This window comes from Mobula hypostoma, chromosome 9 (assembly GCF_963921235.1).
Source record: "Mobula hypostoma chromosome 9, sMobHyp1.1, whole genome shotgun sequence".
NCBI classification, from domain to species: Eukaryota; Metazoa; Chordata; class Chondrichthyes; order Myliobatiformes; family Myliobatidae; genus Mobula; species Mobula hypostoma.
Window position 1 is genome coordinate 137,324,661 of NC_086105.1, and position 23,304 is coordinate 137,347,964.

Consider the following 23,304-nt stretch of genomic DNA (forward strand, 5'->3'; position numbering starts at 1 on the left):
GTGAATATCCATCATACTGGTGAGAGGGGCCCTCTCAGTCAGATCCTTCCTGCTTGTTCAGAATATCACTCCCACCGTGCACTGCTCCCAAGCAGAAGGGGAACGTAGCAGGAATGAGACGGTTGCTCATCTCTTTTGCGAAGGGTCTGTTGAGAAAGGTGCAAGGGCTTGTGTCATGACTCATCCTGATCAACTGTGCATCAGAGGATTTTCCGATCTACGGGCTGTTCCTACAAACAAACAAACAAACACACACACACACACACACACACACACACACACACACACACACCCAAGTGCTGTGGAAGGTCATCAATTCACTGAAGGACGTCCTCTGATCTGCCCGAAACTGATATGTCGAGATGTCCGTGGAGGAATGCTACGGACTGGCACATTCCAGGCTACAGGAGTACGTGCTGAGGGGCAGCCACCATGAAGGCTCAGAGGAGAAGGACCACAGCATGGAGTTCTTCTGCTACTGGACACGGAGGGGCTGGGTTGGGTGAGGAAGCCTGTCAATTACTGTAGTAGTGAACCACCCCACATGAGGGACAATAGCACTACTGGTGTAAAAAAAATGTAACTTAATACTATAAACACATTTTCTACAAGTTTAAACATAAAATGGCATTGCATGGTTTATCCTTGTAAATATTTTTTTATTATGAATATATTTTATTTTGGTTAATAAACCAAAATGGCCAACGCCTCCACCCACTAACCCACACCTCCACACCTCAACTTCAACTACATCACTTCATGTCAGTAACCTAATATATCATCATCCCTGTGCCCAGCATCACTTCATTTATACACAGTACAATCAATCTATGTGTATAAGCGATCCAATGTATTTATATTTATTGTTTTTTTAATTTTTTTTTGTGTTGTATCAGATCCGGAGTTACAATTATCTTGTTCTCCTTTGCACTTGTGTGCTGGAAATGATATTAAACAATCTTGAATTTTAAAAATAAACTGGAATCAAAAGCAGTAGCTGTGGGCTACTTCTTGAAGTTGCATGCCTGCAACATAAAAGTCCAAGTTCAGCTGGTGCTACCCAATGTCACCTACCCAGGAATGATTAGATTCCCCGCAGTTTTATCCTGCATGTTAATATTAACCTTATGTCAGCTCAGCTGCCAGGCTCTGCAATTCTTCCAGCAAGAACCCTCATTAACAAAAGCTCATCATTTAAAAAAAAACACACATAAATGACTGGTCAAAAAACTAAATCAATAGTAATGTTAAGGTAGGTGTCTGCAATGGTAGGTTATAGCTTTACTATTTTTCACATTATGTACAATGATTCCAATCCATGTGAAGTCGCTAAGATGGTGGAGCACCTTAAACACATTAACTCTGGTGTAAACTGTCGGAACAAGCTTTGTGTTGAAATGAAGCCTGGAAGAGCTTTCAAAGTTCTAAGTACATTTATTATAAAGGTATATGTACAACCTTGAGATACGTCTCCTAACAGGCAGCCACGAAACAAAGAAACCTCAAAGAACCTATAAACAAAAAGATTGTCAAACACCCCAATGTGCAGAGAAAAGAAAAAAAAAAGACACAAATCATGCAAACAGTAACCACAACCAAATAACGTTCTGAACTGAAGTTCACAAAGAGAGGCCGAGACCCATAGTTCAGTGCAGAGCCAAGTAAATGTTGCGGAGCAGCGAGCTGGGCTGGCCTGACTCTCACTTCAGACCCTGACACCCTGACCTTTTCAATCAGGTCCGGTGCTTAAATTGTTGACCAAACATCGGGTTCAGAAGTTTCAATACGCTTTGGGGCCTGGACCCACCACTTTGATTTTGCCTGTACTTGACCTTTCTGATTAGGCCGGATGCTTAAATAGATTGAATCAAGGGTCTTCCTCAATCTCGGTGACGGGCCTACTGCCTTGCTTCGCCTCGGTTCTGTCACATTGAATTGCCTCCAAGTCCTTACCGGATTTAGTTCCTTACTGGAATGAAAATATGCTCAGAATGCACAAATAATCTCATTTTCTGCAACAGAAATTCATCAAAATAAATCCTGCAAACAATTACAAGACAGAGTAGGGACATTGGCAATTCTTCAAATGTCATTCAGTCCACTACGAGTTACAAAGGTAATTTAGTAGGCGGAGATGATCTGATACAATAGCACATGTTCCATCCTTCAGGTTGTGGCTGTTTTTATGAGGCCTTCTTTTTGTAGAATAGCAACTTATTGTGATTGGAATATAATATGCCATTGACGCAAAACTTCATCAGCAGTTCATCATGCAGTAAGGAGAAAGGTTGCTCGTGAAACTTAGCCCGGCAAAGCAGCAAGATGATTTCACAAAGCAACATTCTTATCCCAGTGACCTTGCAAAGCTGAATGTGTGCCATTAACTGTGGCCCTGACAAGGCTGGGTTGAGCAGGTGAGGCCTGGAATAAAGTCAACACACTGGGCCCTGTGTAACTCAGGCCCAGAGAAGTGAAAGATGATGTCTGTCATCATGGAACAAGATGCCATTCAAACGCAATTACTTCGAGAGATACTCAAAGGGAACATTTACAGGGTATGGATTCATTGGAAATTTAATGGTTTATATTAAATCTGGAATATGCCATCTATATTTTATCTCATCTAGTTTTGAGTGAGAGGTGCTCCAAATAACCCAGACTATAGAATGAGCTGATCACTCAACCATTGGTGTGGACAACTTCACTCACGTCAACACTGAACTGATTCCACAACCTACGGACTCCACAATTCATGTTCTCTGTGTTATTTATTTTGCACATTGGTTGTTTGTCCGTCTTTGTGTGTAGTTTTTCACTGATTCTATTGTATTTCTTTGTTCTGCTGTGAATGCCTGCAAGAGAATGAATCTCATGGTATATGGTGATATATAGGTACTTAAAAAATAAATTTATTTTGGAGTTTGGATTTACAGTTCTTGATAGCAGAGTTCTTTTTATGGACGATGTGCTGGCACGAGAGGAATTTTAGCCCAGTTTGCCAGGAGAGAATTCCATCGGACTGATTTTCTTCACAACTGCCCCAACCCTCTGTCTTCAAAATTTAATTCTTTTGACTACATTCTGGTGGGTTGTAAAGCCTCAGTTAAACCAAGTCCAACCATCTCCTGATAGGTGGATTTTGAGTTAAAATTGTCCTAGTTGATGTTAGTCAATAAAACATAGAAGCAAAATAATGCCATTCAGCTCATTGAGTCTGCTCCACCATTCCATCATGGCTGATTTATTAACCCTCTCATCCCCATTCTCCTGCCTTCGCCCCATAAAATTTGTCACCCTTGCTAATCAAGAACTTACCAGCCTCCGCTTTAAATATACCCAACGACCTGTCTTCCACAGTTGCTACAGCAATGAATTTTACAGATTCACCAGCGTCTGGCTAAAGAAATTCCTCTTCATACCTGTTCTAAGGGGATGTCCTTATATTCTGTGACGCTGTGCCCTCAAGTCCTAGACTCTACTGCTGTAGGAAGCATCCTCTCTATGTCCATTCTATCTGGGCTTTTCAATATTTGAGCAGTGAAAATTACCATTGGCAGCCACCGTCATTGGCCAGGGTTTGATATATTCTGTCACCTGAGTACAGTTTTATTATTAGTACTGAACCAAGGAAAAACATGCAAATAGAGAGCGGAGTTTAAAAGTCATTCTAGTAATCTAAACAAACATAAATTCCAAATATTCAACCAGTCACAGGAACTCTGGACAGATAACAGCTGGTAAACGCAAGAGATTCAGCAGATGTTGGAAATCCAGAGGAACTCATGCAAAACACTGTAGGAACTCAGCAGGTCAGGCAGCAGCTATGGAGAGGAATAAAGAGTCGACAGTTTGGGCCAAGGTTCTTCATCTGCACTGGAAAGGAAGATGGAAGAATCCAGAATAAGAGGCTTGTGGAGAGAAAGAGCCTCTGGAACTAGTCCAAAGATCTCACATACTCTGGGGGGTGAGGTTAGAGATGGGGCTGTTGAAATGAAATGGTAAAGATGCGAGACAGCATTAATCAAAATAATCACAGAAACCATTTGAGAAATCTTCCTCAACAGCTGAAAATCAGATATAATTTTCATTTACTTCTCCAACTGATTAGTTCTGAAGCAGCTAATTAAAGCCCTTCAGATGTGTGCTGTTATGAAATCTGGATTAACTCTATATGTGCACCCAGATCTTTGCAACGGGAATAAATTGGGCTCTTCAATATTCTATAGCTGGCTGATAGAGTAGTGGCATCCGCAGCAGACTTCAAGGTGAGTGGTCCTGGGTTCGATTCCCGTTGGCTCCTGGCACGCTTTCCATCTGTGCTGAGTTGAGCGTCGAGCTAGCAACGCGGCCTCGTATAAAGACCCAGACAAGTGCTAAAGAGACGGCAAGGTTGTTGCCTGATGTGCTGGAAGGCACAGAAAGGAACAATAACAACAGATTTAGATTGAAGAATCCTGGTGCAGATATTGGGCAAACATTCATAAAATAACATACTGAACAAGGATAATTAAATTTAAAAGGGTTGTTAGACTTGATCCTTCCGTATAGAAGGACGCAGAATACTTGAATCACTTTTAAGGACATACCTCTACACTCAGTGGCCACGTTATTAGGTACTTCTGCTCGATAATGCAACTATCTATTCAGTCAATCGTGTAGCAGAAAATCAATACATGAAATCTTCCGGATAGACCATGAAACCATTATATTTCGCTTCTTTTATGTTTGTTTTTCGTCTTGAATGTGATTCTGCATCTGCTGGAGCCTGCGATTTACAATTTGGAGATCAGTTGTGTGTTTCAGCACTCTGCAGTCTCCGAGAGAATTCTGGGAGACAGAGGCAGTGTGCATGAAACCCGTGGCAGGCAGGCTGTGGGATGGGGCACGAGTGGATGTTCAATTCCATTCCGCCGATTAAAGCTTCCATTGTTCGCCGATTAAAGTGACGAAGGAGATTGAGACATTGAGGCGAATGCGGAAGATGAGTGTTGGCAGCCTGCGTTTTGATCGCTGGTGGGATCGCTGTGCTGGAGAGGGAAGACTGCCTTTCGATCGTTAAAAGCACCCGACCACAGTCCGACTCTGAGTCCCTCCGAAAACTTTGAGCCTCCGACCAGCCCTCCGACACCAAGCACTGAGCACCATCTCTGCCGAGCGCTTCGACCCCTGCCCCGGCCGCCAAACAACAGGCAAAGCCGAGGACTCGGGGCCTTCCCCTCCGGAGATTTCGGATCACACTGTAGCAGCAGCGGCGAAGCAGGCATTTCAGAAGTTTCACCAGATGTTCCTCCGTGCTCTCGTGTCTGCCCCCATCAAATCAGAATTGTGCATGGCACCCTACTTGACAGATTACAAATATTCATCACCGGAGAGGCCGTGCGCGCTGCGCCGCGCTGCCATCTCCTCCTCCTCCTGCCGGACTTGTGTTCATTCTTATAGTTCTTTTATTTTCTGTGTTTTTCATCTGTTCTTTCTCAGATTTTTGTGTACGGATGAGGTGTACTGGGGGGGGGGAGGTGTCAATGTGCCTGTTCTTCATTTTTTTGTGCGGGGAGGGGTTATTTGGGGGCTGATGATCGTGCTGCCGTTCTTTTCTTCCTTGGTTTTGTGGCTATCTGGAGAAGAAGAATTTCAGAGTTGTGTACTTTGATAATAAATGAACTTTTGAACCTTTGAACTTCAAAGTAATTGAAGTAATTCTGCAGATGCTGGAAATCCAGAACAACGCACACAATGCTGGAGGAACTCAACAGATAAGGCAGCATCTATGCAGATAAATTTCAGAGTTATATACTCTGATAATAAATGGACCTTGGAATCTTTGAAAAGCATGCAGACATGGTCAAAGCGTTTACTTAAAAACGTAAACACGAGGAATTCTGCAGATGCTGGAAATTCAAGCAACACACATCAAAGTTGCTGGTGAACGCAGCCGGCCTGAAACGTCGACTGTACCTCCTCCTAGAGATGCTGCCTGGTCTGCTGCGTTCACCAGCAACTTTGATGTGTGTTGCAAAGCATTCATTTGCTCTTCAGACCAAGCATCAGAATGGGGAAGAAATGTGATCTAAGTGACTTGGACTGTGGAATGATTGTTGGTGCCAGATGGGGTGGTTTGAGTATCTCAGAAACTGCTGGTCTCCTGGGATTTTCACATCCAACAGTCTCTTGAATTCACAAAGAATGGAGCGAAAGAACAAAACCACATGCAGTGGGCGGTAGTTCTGTGCGCAAAAATGTAATTTTAATGGGAGAGGTCAGAGGAGAATGGCCAGACTGGTTCAAGCTGACAGGAAGGTGACAGTAACTCAAATAACCATGTGTTACAACAATGGTGTTCAAAAGAGTATCTGTGAACACATAATTTGTCAAACATTGAAGTGGATGAATTACAGTAGCAGAAAAGCACAGCATTTTGTGTGTGTTGCTTGGGTTTCCGGTATCTGCAGATTTTCTCCTGTTTGTGAGCAGAAGACCAACTGGCTTCCACTCCTGTATCTAATAAAGTGGCCATTGAGTGTACTTAGTTATAATTGATGGCTCTTCTGTGCCTATTGCTCTCCACCCTTCACCCTCTCCACCGAGAATTTCTGCACACACCTTTCTTCCTGCATCGACCAGGGACTCTCTTAATCTTGAAATAAAACAGGCACATGATACCAGATATAAAGCAGGCACATGATACCAGATAAGAAAAGAAACTGTTGATTGTTGAAGATACTTGCTTCAAAAACTTAGGCTTGAGATGGCTTTTAAATACGAAGTCCAATGAAATGAAACAGAGGTTTTTTTCCAGTGTTACAATTTGATTTACTATCAAAGTCATCTATCAAAAATCACCTCAATGATTTTTCAAAATGTGTTTAACATAAAGATTTAGAGCAGGGGTCCAAAACTTTTTAATGCCATGGACCAATACCATTAAGAAAGAAGTCCACGCAGACGAGATTGGGAACCCCTGCATTAGAGTGGAGTAACTTGTTATCTAACTTGTTGCAAACAACTTTATTATATGTAGTAAATGACACTGAATTGTTTGGTTTGATTTATTTGATTGTATAACTTAAATTTCAGAAGACAGAGCCAAAATTTTCATACTGGCTGACTCAGTATCTCAGAACACACAGCATTCCATTGCCACTTTCTAAAATAGGACTATGTAGTAAATTGTTTCAAACAACTTTCTTTTATGTAGTGCCCACTGTGGAAGTGTTTGATTATAAAACTTAAGGTTAGGAAGTTAGAGGCAATTGTATTACAAAATGTACACATTGGCTAATTGAGTGTTTCAAAGAGAAAGCATACAATTGTCACTTTCTATAAGAAAAAGGACCCACCGATAGACAGCCCCTTAGAAGAATATTATACTCGACTCGTGTGATCGCTCCACTATAAGAAAGCAATGTAGTAACTTATAAGCACGAAAAAGTCTGCAGACGCTGGAAATCCAGAGCAACAGACACAAAATGCAGAGGAACACAGCAGGTCAGGCAACATCCTTGGGAAGGAATAAAGGGTCAACATTTTGGGTCGAGACCCTTCTTCAGGACTGAGAAGGAAGTGGGAAGGATACTAGAATAACAAGGTGGGGGAGGGAGGGGAGTGAGACTAGTGGAAGGTGATAGGTGAAGCCAGGTGGGTGGAAAAGGTCAAGGGCTGGAGAAGAAGGAATCTGATAGGAAAGGAGAGTGGACCACAGGAGAAAGGGGAGGGGGAGGGGAACCAGGGGGCAATGATAGGTAGGTGAGAAGAGACGAAAGGTCAGAGTGAGGGTGTGGGGAATGGGGGTGGGGGATCTTTTCACCAGAAAGAGAAATCGATGTTCATGATATCAGGTTGGAGGCTATCCAAACGGAATATAAAGTATTGCTCCCCCACCCTGAGGGTGGCGTCATCTTGGCACAAGTGGAGGCCATGGATCGACATGTCAGAAGAGGAATGGGAATCAGAATTAAAATATTTGGCCACCAGGAAGTTCTGCTTGTGGAGGATGAGTCACAGTAACTTGTAGCAAACAATTTTATTTCATGTGGTTCATGGTACTGAAGTGTTTGGTAGTTTTTATCTGATTGTACAACTTAAGCTTGAGAAAATAGAGACAAACGTATCACAAAATTTCCACATTGTCTAATGCCAGAGTGATAGAGGGAAGACAGGAGGAGGGTCTTCCCTTTCAGTGTTAAACAATTTTAATTTATTTTTAAACTTTATTTCTCTCTGATCCAGGAAATTTCCACATTTTTCCAAGGTTGGGTTACACATTAGTTGACCAGCACCTGTTGTGAAGCTGCATAAATCTTTTTCCCAAAACAAATTACTGTAAATATGGAAATCTATGAACTATTGAAGCAACCATATCATTTGTCTACAACTAAAAACTTACAGGGTTGACAAGGACTACAAGATTGAAGTTATACTCCATTAAATATTTTAATGGATGAAGAAACTCGCCCCGCTTCTGTTAATCCATGCTCTCTTCTCACTGCTGCCATTGGTAAGGAGGTACAGGAGCCTTAGGTCTCATCATGCCTCCTGAACCAGTGTGGATGACCTCACTCACCTCAACACTGAACTGATTCAACAACCTATGGACTGACTTTCAAGGACTCTACAACTCATGCTCTCAGAGTTATTTATTATTTAGTTATTATTATTTTTTTTATTTGCACAGTTTGTCTTCTTTTGCAAATTGGTTGTTTGTCTTTGTGTGTAGTTATTCATTCATTCTGTTGTGTTTCTTTGTATCTACTGTGAATGCCCATAAGAAAATGAATCTCAGGGTAGATTTTTTGGCTGTACAGCATAAAGAGTAAAAGAAAGTTGAGAGTGGATGTCGGACTGCTGGAAAATGACGATGGAGATGTGGTAATGGGTGATAAAGAAAAAGTAGATGAAGTATTTTGCGTCAATCTTGACTGTGGCAGCAGTATGCCAAAAATTCAAGTGTCGGGGGCAGAAGTGAGTGTGGTGTCTATTACAAAGGAGAAGGAGCTTGGGAAGCTGAAAATTCTGAAGGTAGACAATTCACCTGAACCAGGTGGACTATACCCCAGGGTTAGGGAGATATTTCAGTCCATTATTAAGGATGAAGTTTAGGGGTAGTTAGAGGCACATGATAAAATAAGCCAAAGTCATCATGGTTTCCTTAAAGGGAAATTTTGCCTGAACAAATTTGTTGGAACTCTTTGAGAAAATAACAGGGAGGACAGACAAAGGAGAGTCAGTGGATGTTTTTTGCTTGGATTTTCAGAATGCCTTTGACAAAGTTAACAAATTTCACATCACATGTCGGTGATAACAAACCTGATTCTGATTCTGACGCGGTGCCACGCATAGGGCTGCTTAACTGGATAAGAGCCCATGGTGTTACAGGAAAGATACCAGTGTAGATAGAAGATTGGCTGACTGGAAAAAGGAAAAGAGTGTGAATAAAGGGGGCCTTTGCTGGTTAGCTGCTGGTGACAAGTAATGTTACACTTGGGTAGGTATTGGGACCGCTTCTTTTCATGTTACGTGTCAGTGATTGGGATGTTGGAATTGATTATGCTTTGCGGCCAAGTTTGGAGATGAGGTGAAGACAAGAGCAGTGTTGAGGAAGCAGAGAGGCTGCAGGCTGCAGAAGGACTTGAACAGATTGGGAGAATGGGCAAAGAAGTGTCAGATGGAATATAGTGTAGGGAAGTGTACAGACATGCACTTTGCTGGAAGAAATAAAGGCATAGTTTATTTTCTAAACAGGGAAAAAGTTCAGAAATCTGAGTTGCAAACAGACTTGGGAGTTCTCATGCAGGATTCTGTAAAGGTTAATTTGCAGGTTGACTTGCTGGTAAAGAAGGCAAATGCAATGTTAGCGTTCACTTTGAGAGGACTGGAAAACGATAGTGAAGGTGTGATGCTGAAGCTTTGCAAGGCATTGGTCAGATGTACTCAGAGTATTGTGAAAGTTTTGAGCTTCTTGTCTAAGGAAAGATGTACTGGCACTGGAGAGGGTCTGAAGGAGGTTCACGAGAAAAACTCCGAGAGTGAAAGAGTTAATCTACGAGCAGAGTTTGCTGGCTTTGGGCCTGTATTTGCTGGAGTTTAGAAGAATGGGGGTGAGGAATCCCTTTGCGATCTTTTGAATACTGACGGACCCAGACAGACTGAACACAGAGAGGATGTTACCTATGGTGGGTGAGTCTAGAACTAGAGGACGCAGACTCAGAATAGAGGAACATCGCTCTGGAACGGAGATGAAAAGGAATTTCTTTAGCCAGCAGGTGGTGAATCTGTGGCATTCATTGCCACGTACTGCTGTGGAGGCCAAGTCATTAGAGGCTGATAGATTCTTGATCAGTCAGGGTGTCAAAGGTTATGGGAAGAAGGCAGGGGAATGGGTTGAGAGAGATAATAAATCAGCCATGATGGAGTGGTAGATGGGCTGAATGGCCTAATTTTGCTCCTCTGTTTTATGGTCTTATGATCTAATATATTGTGACACACAGTACATGTATTTTGATATTAAATTTACATTGAACTTTGAACTTTAAACTGGCAGGTTACAATCTTTGCAAAGCCTATATTTTCCACAACATTTTTTTGAAAGATGAGGAAATAACAAGTAGTGTTGAAAGCCAAAAGGGTCATCGATTTTGCACATCGCCGGCGCTGGTCCCTAACGGCAGGAGATTCTTTGGCCTTGCATCACCACATGGGGGCATCTGATTGGGATTTGCACTTGTCGGTAGCCTTATTTCCCTGGCTTCATCTTCTTTCCCGTAAACCGCTGTTCTGGTTCGCTCTGTTATGTGTTGCTTCTCTGCTCCGATTTGACTTGACTCAATTATTTGAGCCTTGCGAAGGATTAGAACCCACTGTGGTCACTCTAACTTCAATCAGTAAGCTGGTAACTGTGCAGAGGGAGCTGCAAGGCTGGGGGTCCCTCTTTGTCGTGGTCCCGCCTGCGCTGTAGAAAGTGTACAGACACCACTGGCAGTACCGTGCTCCCTGTAAATCTGACCAGCCAACGGTTCTTTGATTTGGGCCAAACAGCAACAAGCGATGGATATTTAATTTTATGTTTAACCCTTTTGCTGCTGAACCTTTTCATTACGACGGCAGGGTGTGGTGGAGGGGGGGAGACTTCAAGCGTCATTGATTTTCTGCAGCTTAGGTGATCACCTAGCGATGAGCGAACCCCCCCTTAGCTGGACGCCTGGCAGAAATGTCTACAAAGGACATGAAAATTACTTCGGAACTGATGCTTAGAACGTATGGTGGAAGAGTGAAGCTCAGATATTGAAGACAGGGAGAATGGAAATTCTAAGTGTGACCATGTTTTGTGCTAGTCACTCAAGTTTAATTAATGTGATTATTACAGTATATCTGCATGCGAGCTGGGCTGTGAAGTAAACGAGATAGGCTATGGGGATCATTAGTGTGTAGGGCAGATTGCGCTCTTAACTTGTGGCATTGGGCTCTTGCTCCAAAGACTCAAACAATGAGGGAGACCAGCAGCAGCACATTCTGAAAGTAAGTCTGTTTTGCACGGTTGCCAATCACCACGCTGTACATGTAATCAGACAGTTTCACCTCTGGTTTCATCCCTTACACATTTCACACAACAAATATCAAAGCCGCCTCAAAGGGAGATCTCCGGCAATGAATTTCTATTTCCGCAGCCGACTGTTCCTTGATTAAAAGCAGAGCGACTGATGCGGCTTCTAATCCTTCGGAAGAGTTGAGAAAACGAGTCACCAAATCTGAAGCACAGAAGCAATGTACGACCATATACAAACTGTGGCGCTTTTGGGAAGGACACGTGGAATGAGGCATTAAGCCTTTCCGACAAGTGCAAATCCCAGCTAACTGCCCCCATGTGGTGACACACGGCTGTGGGAATCGGATCCATTTCAGCTCCTGGACCAGTGAGTACGTACAGGTCGAAGCCCGATGACATAGCTTCTGTTGTGTCTTGATATCTGCTGCAGTCTGATGTTCTTTTTAGATCACCGGGTGACAGACATCAAAGATAATAGCAGAATAAAGCACTGTAAGCTGTATTGTGTGTTCAAACACCGTGAACGACAAGCTTTCCGAACAGAAACCTGCGGCAGTGCCATAACACTGCAGTCGGCTATTTGGCCACTTGATTTGATCTGCGTCAGCTTACACGAGTTAAAAGACACTTAGGCAGATAGGTGGATAGGAACAGCCCAGAGGGATACGGGCCAAATGGGACTGGTTGAAGTAGGCAACTTGGTCAGCATGGACAAGTTGGGCCGAAGGGCCTGTTTCTGTGATCCAGATTCAGATTCATTTATTTAGCACGTGTGCGTCGAAACTTACAGTGAAATGCATTATTTGCGCCAACAACCAACAAGACCTAACAAAGTGTTGGGAGTAGCCACACATTCCAGTACCCACGTAGCATGCCCACAATGCTCAGCAGAACAACAGGGAACACAACAAGCAACAAAACAACAACAAGACAAGCCCCCTTTCCTCCCTCCCACCCACTGGCCATGGATGCCCCATGTTCACCTTGCTGGCCTTCAGATGCAGTATAACTCTCGGACCCTATGACTGACAATTGAACTATAACTTAATTCCTTGCTTCCAAATGATTAAGGACACTTTACTGACCTAAAACAGGTGAGGTTCCACAAGGCTACTGACTGCAACAAAGAGGGAGCTAACTGGTGCAATTAGGTAGATGTTCAAAACAACTCTAAAATCAGAAAAGAGGCTAAAGCTTTGAAGTTTTAAGAGCCACAGGACACATAAAAGAATAAAAAAGATAAGCAAACTAGGGAGAATTTATGCAAAGCCCTCCCCACCATTAAAGACATCTCCAAAAGGTGATTCCTCAAGAAGGCGGCATCCTCTCTCATCAGGACTTGACCATCAGAGAGGAGGTTTTTGTTGTTGTTGAGTGCCATCAAATCGTTGTCAACTCATGGCAACCCTATGGATAACGTAGTTGTCCATAAGGTTTTCGTGGCAAGATACTTAAGTAGATTGTCAGGCCTTTCTTCCACGCAGATACTGCTGGTTGGTGCCTGACTGGATTCGAACTGCCTTGAAGTCCAGTGCTGATGCCACTATAACTACTGGAGGAGGTACTGGAGCTCAAAGACCCATTTCCATGATTTAGGAACATCTTCTTCCCATCTGATATCAGATTTCTGAACAGTCCATTAACTTATTTATTCTTTTTTTTAAGTTTATTATTTTCAAAGTTCACAGTCAAAGTACAATTTATTATCAGGGTACATACACATCACCACATATAACCTGGAAATTCCCCTTCTGAGGCCATACTTAGTAAATCTAAATCTTAGCAAATCTATAGAACTGTAACTGTAAACTGTAAACAAACTGCGCAAATGCAGATATAAATAATAAGCATGAAATAACAATGTAGCACAGTGCTTAAATGAGTGTAGTTTTCCCCTTCTGTTCAGGAGCTTGATGGTTGAGGGGTAGTAACTGTTCTTGAACCCGGCTGTGCGAGTCCTGAGGCTCTTGTACCTTCTGCCTGATGGCAGCAGTGAGACAAGAGCATGGCCTGGGTGGTGAGGATCTTTGATGATGGATGCTGCTTTCCTAAGGCAATGTTTCATGTAGATGTGCTCAATGGTTGGAAGGGTTTTACCCGTGATGTACTGGGCTGAATCCACTACCTTTTGTAGGATTTCCGCTCAAAGGCATTGGTATTCCCGTACCAGGCCGTAAAGCAGTCAGTCAGTACACTTTGTTTACTATTTATTTATGATAGGTATTACAATTGATATATTTATTTTGCAATTTATTGATTTTTATGTCTTTACACTGTACTGCTGCCACAAAATAATAAATTTCATGTCATATGCCTGTGAGCTGATTTTGATTCTGCACTGTTCAAATCTCTTCTCCAATCTTCAAATGCACTTTGCTGTCAACGAAGTAATTTTGAAGTGAGAATATAATTGTGGAAATAAGGCGAACAATTTGCGTGCAGCAAGCTCCCATGAAACGTGGCAATGACCAGATAGGCTGGGAAATTTATCCTCTGAAGGGAAATACGTTCTATCGTAGTGATCATGCTATCGAAGTCAGGACAATCAAGGACGCGACCCATCTAGCCAACACACTGTTCATCCCTCTTCCCTCCGGTAGAAGGTTCAGGAGCTTGAAGACTCGTACGGCCAGATTTGGGAACAGCTTCTTTCCAACTGTGATAAGACTGCTGAACGGATCCTGACCCGGATCTGGGCCGTACCCTCCAAACATCCGGACCTGCCTCTCGGTTTTTTTGCACTACCTTACTTTCCATTTTTCTATTTTCTATTCATGATTTATAATTTAAATTTTTAATATTTACTAATTTTTACTATTTTTAATATTTTTATTATTTAATATTTGTAATCCAGGGAGCGGGAAGCGCAGAATCAAATATCGCTGTGATGATTGTACGTTCTAGTGTCAATTGTTTGGCGACAATAAAGTATGAAGTATAAAGTCAAAGTCCAATCCATCAGCTTTCTGATTGGACAATGAACGCATGAACTCTCACCTCACTGGTAACGCTCTCTACCTATTTAATATACTTCTCCTACTTTGCACTACCTATTTAATTTAATTTCTTCCTATAGTTTATAGTATATTTAATGTATTGCACTGTACTACTGGTGTAAAGCAACACATTCCATGTCATTTGTCAGTGATAATAAACCTGATTCAAAGTCAAAGCAAATTTATGATCAAATTACGTATATGTCACCATCTGCAACCCTGAGATTCTTAAAGTGACTGGCCTTCTTCACCTGCGATCCCCTAAGGAGGACTGGCTCAGGGACCTCCTGTAGTCCATAATCAGCTCTTCGGTTTTCAGATGATAACTGAGAGCCTGTTGTTGTGGCACCATGTGACCAGACTTTTAATTTCCCTCCTATATGCTGATTCATTACCACCTTAAAATATGGAGCACGTTCTACTTTTCCTCACAAATTCATTCCATTAAAGTGTGTGGAATTGAATTTTGAAGGCCGAGTACCCTACAGCAAAATACATTTAGTGCAACTGACTGAGTGAGAAGAGGCCATTTTTTTCTCTAGAATGTTAGTTAGTTAGCTATATGGCTCGGAACAGGCCCTTTCGCCCCAGCGAGCTGCGCCCCTAGCAACCCTCCTATATAACCCTAGGCTAATCACAGGACCAATTAACTGACTAAGTGGTACGTCTTTGGACTGTGGAAGGAAAGCAGAGCACCTGGAGGAACCCACGTGGTTCACAGGGGTAAGGTACAAACTCCATACAGCTGGTGCTGGAATGGAACTACAGACTCTGGCACATCCCAAACTGTAATGGAGTCTTGCTAACAGTTACCAATTAAGGGTTAAGTACTGGCCAGGATATTGGGAAAATTGCCTCCTTTTTATCAGTAGGAGTGAACAGTGATCCACCAGTGCATTTACTCCCCGAGAAAGCTAAAGAAGTTTGGTCTGTCCTCTAAAACCCTCACGAAAGCATTCTCCCAGGGTGCATCACAACTTGGTACGGAAGTTGTCCTGTCCAAGACCGGAAGAAGCTGCAGAAGATCGTGAACACAGCGCAACACATCACACAAACCAATCTTCCGTCCTTGGACTCACTTTACACCGCACACTGTCGGAGCAGTGCTGCCAGGATAATCAAGGACACGACCCACCCAGCCAACACACTTTTTGTCCCTCTTCCCTCCGGGAGAAGGCTCAGGAGCTTGAAGACTCGTACGGCCAGATTTGGGAACAGCTTCTTTCCAACTGTGATAAGACTGCTGAAGACCTGGATCTGGGCCGTACCCTCCAAATATCCAGACCTGCCTCTCGGTTTTTTTTGCACTACCTTACTTTCCCTTTTCTATTTCCTATTTATGATTTATAATTTAAATTTTTAATATTTACTATCGATTTGTACTCCAGGGAGCGCGAAGCGCAGAATCAAATATCGCTGTGATGATTGAATGCTCTAGGATCAATTATTTGGCGACAATAAAGTAAAGTGTAAAGCTTTACTGGAGAGCAGTCAGTTGCTGTAATTCATCAGTATCACTGTGCATTCCTGCACTGTCTCACTGTCCCCTGGCTACCTCTGCTTGCTATCTGGATTGCGGTGAGGACCTGAAAGGTGTTGACTTAGAGACAGGAGTGCCATCCGCTCCTGTAAGGCAGCCTTGCGAAGCTCACCTACAAGATGAGCTGAGGTAAATGAAGCTTGCTTATGAAATGGTTTTCACTGTTTGAACTTTCTGCAAAAATGAGTAGGCTGCAAGTTGGTGACATGAGGTTTGGTTTTCAATTCCTGACCTCTCCTCCCCCAGTGCCCATTATGTTTTAAATTTACTCGTGAGATGTATGGGGCAGGATGGTCAGTGCTAGGACTGGTACCCAGAGGGCTGAGAGCTTCATGTTCTTTGGTGCGAGCATCACCAACAGCCTGTCCTGACCCGGCCACTTTGATGTCACAGTCAAGAAAGCTCACCAACACCTCTACTTCCTCAGGACACCAAAGAAATCCAGCAAGTCCCCGTCAACCTTCACCAATTTTTATTGATGCACCTCAGCCGAGCGATTCACAGTGCCACCGACTGGGGTTCAATTCCTGCCGTGGTCTGTAAGGAGCTTGTATGTTCTTCCTGTGACATCATGGGGTTCCTCTGGGTGCTCCAGTTTTCTTTCACATTGCAAGGACGTATGGATTGTGGACACGCTATCTTGGTGCTGGAATTTTGGGCAAAATTTGCAGGCTGTCCCCAGCCCATCCTTAGGTTGTGTTGGTTATTAATACAAACACCACATTTCACTGTATATTTCCATGTACATGTGATGAATAGATGACTCTGAATCTGGGTTATGAGGTTAGTTGGTCACTTGGTTTAATTAGGCTGAATGAAACAAGATTTAGTTAACTGAACTAGTGGTGTTCCGTGGGGATCTGCACTGGAATCTCTCTTCTTTGTGATGTACATAAATGACCTGGATGAAAATGTAGATGCGTGTTAAGTTTGCAGATGATACAGAGATTGATGGTGCTGTGGATAGTCTTGATTAGTAACAGCATCAAAGGTTAAGGGGAGAAGGCAGGAGAATGAGGTTGAGAGGGATAATAAATCAGCCATAATGGAGTGGTGGAGGGGATTCGATGGCCTGAATGGCCTAATTCTGCTCCTATGTCTTATTGTCTTATGGAAGTGTTTTCAAACATTATTCAACTAATAAGTCCCTGCACTCTGAAATTTTCCTCTCAAAACTTTCTGTCATCATGAAATCCCACCCTCTCTCAACAGCTTTCCTTTCTAGCTTACTGATCTGACTTGGGTCTGACAACATCCCACTCCACTCTTACACCCGTGGAATGCTTGCTGAGAGTTTAGGAAGGGAGAGGCTCTCAGATATTAAGCCTGAAAGGGCAAGTTAGTGTAACGAATCATAAACACAAAAGATTTTGCTGATGCAGGAAGTCTTGAGCAGCAGATACAAAATGCTGGAGGAGCTCAGCAAGTCAGGGAGGATCTATGGAGATGAATAAACAATCAATGTTTCGGGCCGAGACCCTACTTCAGGACTGGAAAGGAAGGGGGCAGAAGCCAGAATAAGAATAAAGCAGGGATAGGTGAGACCATGTTGGGGGGGGGGCGGGGGGAGGAGGAGGAGAATGAAGAAAGATGCTAGGAGGAGATAGGTGGAAGAGATAAAAGGGGAGGAAATGAAGGAATGATAGGAGAGGACAGTGGATCATGGAAGAAAGGAAAGGAGGAAGTAGAGTAAGTGCCTGAGTCTCTATTTGCTTAGAAGTTTGTGGAAATTTGGCATGTTATCTAAAAGTTTGACAGATTTCTGTAGAGTATCCTGAGTGGCTGCGTCATGGCCTGGTATGGAATCACCAATGTCCTTGAATGGAAAAGCCTACAAAAAATAATGGATACATCTCAGTCCATCACAGATAAAGCCCTCCCCACCATTGTGAACATCTACAAGGAGCGTGGTCACAGGAAAGCAGCACCAATCATCAAGGACCCCCACAATCCAGCCCATGCCCTCTTCTCACTGCTGCCATCAGGAAGGAGGTACAGGAGCCTGAGGTCTCACACCACCTGGTTCAGGAATAGTCATTACCCCCTCAACCATCAGGTTCTTGAACCAGAGGGGATGACTTCACTCACCCCAACACTGAACTGTTCCCACAACCTATGGACTCTTTCAAGGGCTCTTCAACTCATGTTCTCAATATTTATTGCTTATTTATTATTGTTATTATTTTCTTTTGGTATTTGCACAGTTTGTTGTCTTTTGCACATTGGTTGTTTGTCCATCTTGCGTGTGGGTTTTCATTGATTCTATGGTGTTTTTTTGTATCTGCTGTGCATGCCCACAAAAAAAAATGAATCTCAGGGTAGTATGTGGTGACATATATGTACTTTGATAATAAATTTACTTTGACTTTGATGGAGGCGATGGGCATGCGAGGAGCAGAGAAGAGGTGAGGGGGAACTAGAATGGGAAATGGAGAAAGAGAGAAGGAGAGGGGGCAGGGGGAGAAATTGCTTGAAATTGGAGAAGTCAATGTTCATGCCATCAGGTTGGAGGCTGTCCAGATGGAATACGAGGTGTTGCTCCTCTGACCTGAGTTAGGCCTCATTGTGGCAGTCGAGGAGGCCATGGACGGACATGTCAGGATGGGAATGGTAAGTTGATTTAAAATGGGTGGCCATGGGGTGTGTGGCACTAAGAATCTGGGCACTTGTCCACACGGCTGAGCTTAGCACAATTGTCTGGTGCATTATTTCAAGAGCTGACACGTAGCGGTCTTGCTGTGCCAAAAATAAAGATTAACCATGTCTTTGTTTAGATATGAAAAAGGATATAAATGAATTAACATGTTTTTTTTTGTAGAGTTGGATGAGGTTTGAACTCCATTTACTCTTTACAAGTAAGTCCTAGGGGAACGTGTCTTACAGTTATGAATAAGGGATCTTATTGGCAACAAAAGGAGTAGCAATGGCCACAGAAGTCTTTCAGGATCTTAGGAAGAAGAGGAGGCTATTCAGCCCCACCAGACTATCTCCCTGGTGGCATAAAGATGACAGTATTTTGACTGGCTGGATGACAGCCTGGTATGGTATCACCAATGTCTTTGAATGGAAAATCTTACAAAAATTAATGGATACTGCCCAGTCCATCATGGGTAAAGCCCTTCCCACCACTGAGCGCATCTACATGAAACATTGTCATAGAAAAGCAGCTCCATTATCAAGGACCCCACTGCTCAGCCATGCTCTCTTCTCCTTGCCTCCACCAGGAAAAAGGTACAGGAGCCTTAGGACTCATACCAATAGGTACAGGAACAGTTACTACCCCTCAACCATCAGGCTGTTGAACCAAAGGGGATAGGAGGAGAGGAGAAGATGGCGGCGCGATGCAGCACGCGCGGTCACTCCGAAATGATATCGTATTTGTAAGTAGGTAGTGTGCACAATCCTGATTTGATGGAGACAGATGTGAGAAGCACGGAGGAACATCTGGAGAAACTTCTGAAATGCCTGCTTCGCTGCTGCTGCTACTGTGTGATCAAGAATCTCCAGAGGGGAAGGCCCCAAATCCTCGGCTTTGCCTATTGTCTGTTGCCAGGGCTAGGGTCGAAGCGCTCGGCAGATATGGTGCTCGATGCTCGGTGCTCGGTGTTGGAGGGCTGATCGGAGGCTCGAAGTTTTTGGACAGACTCAAGAGTCGGACTATGGTCAGGTGCTTCCAGGGTGCTGCATCGGCAAGTTTGCAGCACTGGAAGCTCATGGCAGGGAGAGTTTTTCTTCCTTCTACCGTCTGTGTGAGATGATGGGACTTTCGAGAGACTTTGAGACTCTTTTTTTACCGTGCCCATGGTCTGTTCTTTATCAAATTATGTTATTGCTTTGCACTGTTGTAACTATATGTTGTAATTTTGTGGTTTTTGTCAGTTTTTCAGTCTTGGTTTGTCTTGTGTTTCTGTGATATCACACTGGAGGAACATTGTATCATTTCTTAATGCATGCATTACTAAATGACAATAAAAGAGGACTGTGTGTCTTCATAATCTAATCTAAAAACTTTACTCAACTTCACTTGCCTCATCATTGAAACGTTCCCACAGTCAATGGACTTAATCTCAAGGGCCCGTCGACTCATGTTCTTGATATTTATTGCTTATTATTTATTATTATTATTTCCTTCTTTTTGTATATTTGCAGCTTGTTGTCTTCTGCACTTTGGTTGAGCGGATTTTCATTGATTCTGTCATGGTTATTATTCTATAGATTTATTGAGTATACCCACAAGAAAATGAATCTCAGGGTTGTGTATTGTAAAATATATGTACTTTAATAATAAATTTACTTTGAACTTTGATCACCAGGTCGAGCCAGGTGATGGTTAGCTTATGGGGAGAGACTGAGCTGCCTGGAAACTTACTTGATGGAATTCAGAAGCATGAGAGGGAATCTTCAAGAAACTTATAAACTCATGGAAGGAATAGATAAGATCGAAGCAGGAAAGTTGCTTCCACTGGTAGGTGAGACTAGAACAGGGGTCATAGCCTCAAGATTGTGGGAAATAGATTTAGGTTGGAGTTGAGAAACTAGTTTTTTCAAAGAGCGGTGAATCTGCGGTGAATTCTCTGCCCAGCGAAGCAGAAGAAGCTACCTCACTAAATATATTTAAGGCACAGTTAGATAGATATTTGCATAGCAGGGAATTAAGAGTTATGGAAAAAAAAAGACAGACAGGGTGGAGATGAGTCCAAGGCCCGATCAACCACGATCCTATTGAATGGTGAAGCAGGCTCGATGGGCCAAATGGCCGACTCCTGCTCCTTTTTCTTATGTTCTTATGTAAGAAAATCTGAAAGCTGCTTCTACCTTGTCCATGGCCATGGACTTGCTCTGTGATTGTGTCACCTATCGTTTGCATCGTCCTGCTTTCATACAGTCTGTTTCCCCTCTTTTTCTTCTGTCTTGTTTGTGTGTGATTCTCATTGATTCTATTGTGTTTCTTTGTTCTACTGTGAATGCCAGGAAGAAAATGAATCTCAGAGCAGTATATACATTCTATGATAATAAATTTAGTCTGAACTTTGTAGAATTTACAATAATTTATATTCTGTTTGTTGTCTGTACCTGTATGCCAGCATTGCTGCTGCAAGCAAGTTTTTCATTTCACCTGTACCTCACCATAATTGGCACATGAAAATAAACTCAGCTTACTTGACTCCACTAATCTGGCATACTGCTTTAGGTTTCTCAGAGGATATGGCTTTGTGGAAATTGGGTGTAAGTTGTCCTGACCAATAGAGAAAGTAGCTGAAGTCCTCTGAGTTGATCATCTCAGGATCATCCTAAGAAAGATAAGATGGAAAGACCCTTTCAGGTCATTGGCCAAAGGGATGTGGATATTATGTACAGGGCTGCCACTTATGGCCATGCCTAAGAGAGGGAAGCAGTTGAGAGTTAACTTCTTGGGTTGGTCTGAAAAAACACGGTAACATGTACCGAAGAATATTTGTGAGTCAACTGTTCTTTTTCCTTTCTTTTTGTGGCAATCCAGTAGATTCATGGTCACTATTACTGACACTAGTGTTTTATTTATGAAGTTATTTAATTATTTGATAGTAAGTTCCTCAGTTGCCACGGTGGGATTCAAACTCATGCCTCTAGATCAGTGATCAAGAACTCTGGCTCAAAGTTCAAAGTAAAATTTATTACCAAAGGACAATATGGTACCATAGATTGCATTGAGATTCATTTCCTTGCAGCCATTTACAGGAATATAAAGAAATAAGGTATAATTTATGAAAAAATTATACATAAGCAATTCATGACAAACAACCACTGTGCAAAAGAAGCCAAGCTGTGCAAAGAAAAAATATGGAAAACACGAGTTGTAAAGAGTTCCTGAAAGTGAGTCTGTAGGTTGTAGAATCAGAATCAGTTCAGGGTTGTAGTGAGTGAGAGAAGTTATCCACACTGGTTCAGGAGCCTGATGGTTGCAGGGTAATAACTATGCCTGAACCTGGCGGTGTGGGGCCTGAAGCTGCCGCTCCAGTAACCCAACCAATCGGCTACTCTACCCGACGCATTGAGGTTAATTCCCCGAACCGATTGGTGCGTCTGCAGAATTTTGTGGAGAAACTAGTTGTCCGCTGCTTTGAGATATCTGTTGACATTTCTCAGAAGAATACAGCATGTCCGGGAAAATAACAAAGGTCTATAAACCCTTTTACAAAGATGTATGCATGTATTATTTCAATGGAAATTATATTTCAATAGGTTGATATATTGGAGACAGGTATCCATTTCTTAGAATTTATGAAGCTCTATATTACATTCTCGTTTTAATTTCAAGCTCCTTCTTCTGCTTCAGTGTTCAAGATGTTTGGCAACTGGAACCATTAACTAACCACAAACTGCTCTACCGATGATGTGAGGGTTGTAATATGATCACTGGTAGGTGCTGTAGAATAGCAGTATATAATGAGGAATGTTGTCAGGTCAAATAGGGGCCAGAGAAAGCCTTGCAGAGACCATAGAGGGGGTTATTAGGCAAATTAAGTGGTATTTATGCTTCAGCTAGGTATCTAGCATTGCCAACTCCAGAGTCAGACTCCGAATCCAAATCCGAATCAGAATCAGGTTTATTATATGTTGTGAAATTTGCTGATTTATGGCAGCAGTGAAGCACAATACATAAAAAAATCCAAAAGTTACAGTAAGGAATATTAAACATAGAGTTAATAAAAAGGTAAAGTGGACATGGAGAGGATGTTTCCTGCAGTGGGGAGTCAAGGACAAGAGGGCACAGCCTCAGAATATAAGGGCGTCGCTTTAGAATAAAGATTGGAGGAATGGTTGTTGGGAAACTGAAAAGTTTGAAGTCACCTGGGCAAGATGGTATACACCTCAGAGTTCTGAAAGAGGTGGCTGAAGAGATCTTGGAGGCACTAGTAATAATCTTGCAAAAATCACTAGATTCTTGAATGGTTCCGGAAGACTGAAAAATTGTAAATGTCTCTCCACTCTTTAAGAAGGGAGAGAGGCAGAAGAACAGAAACTATAGGCCAGTTAGTCTGACCTCTGTGGATAGGAAGATGTCACTCCACTCTTTAAGAAGGCAGGAAGCAAAGAGTGGCAATATAGAGAGCCTTTTCTGGCTGGCTGCCGGTGATTAGTGGTGTTCCACTGGGGTCTGTATTGGGACCAATTCTTTTTGCGTTATGATTTAGATGATGGAATTGATGGCTTTGTTGCAAAGTTTGCAGACAATATGAAGAGAGGTG

At 42.7% G+C, this 23,304-nt stretch overlaps 1 pseudogene; it reads left to right on the forward strand.

Moving 5' to 3' along the window:
- Positions 1 to 362: 362 nt before the first annotated feature.
- The window catches only part of LOC134352284 (craniofacial development protein 2-like), a 121,089-nt pseudogene continuing 98,147 nt past the window's right edge, over positions 363 to 23,304 (forward strand).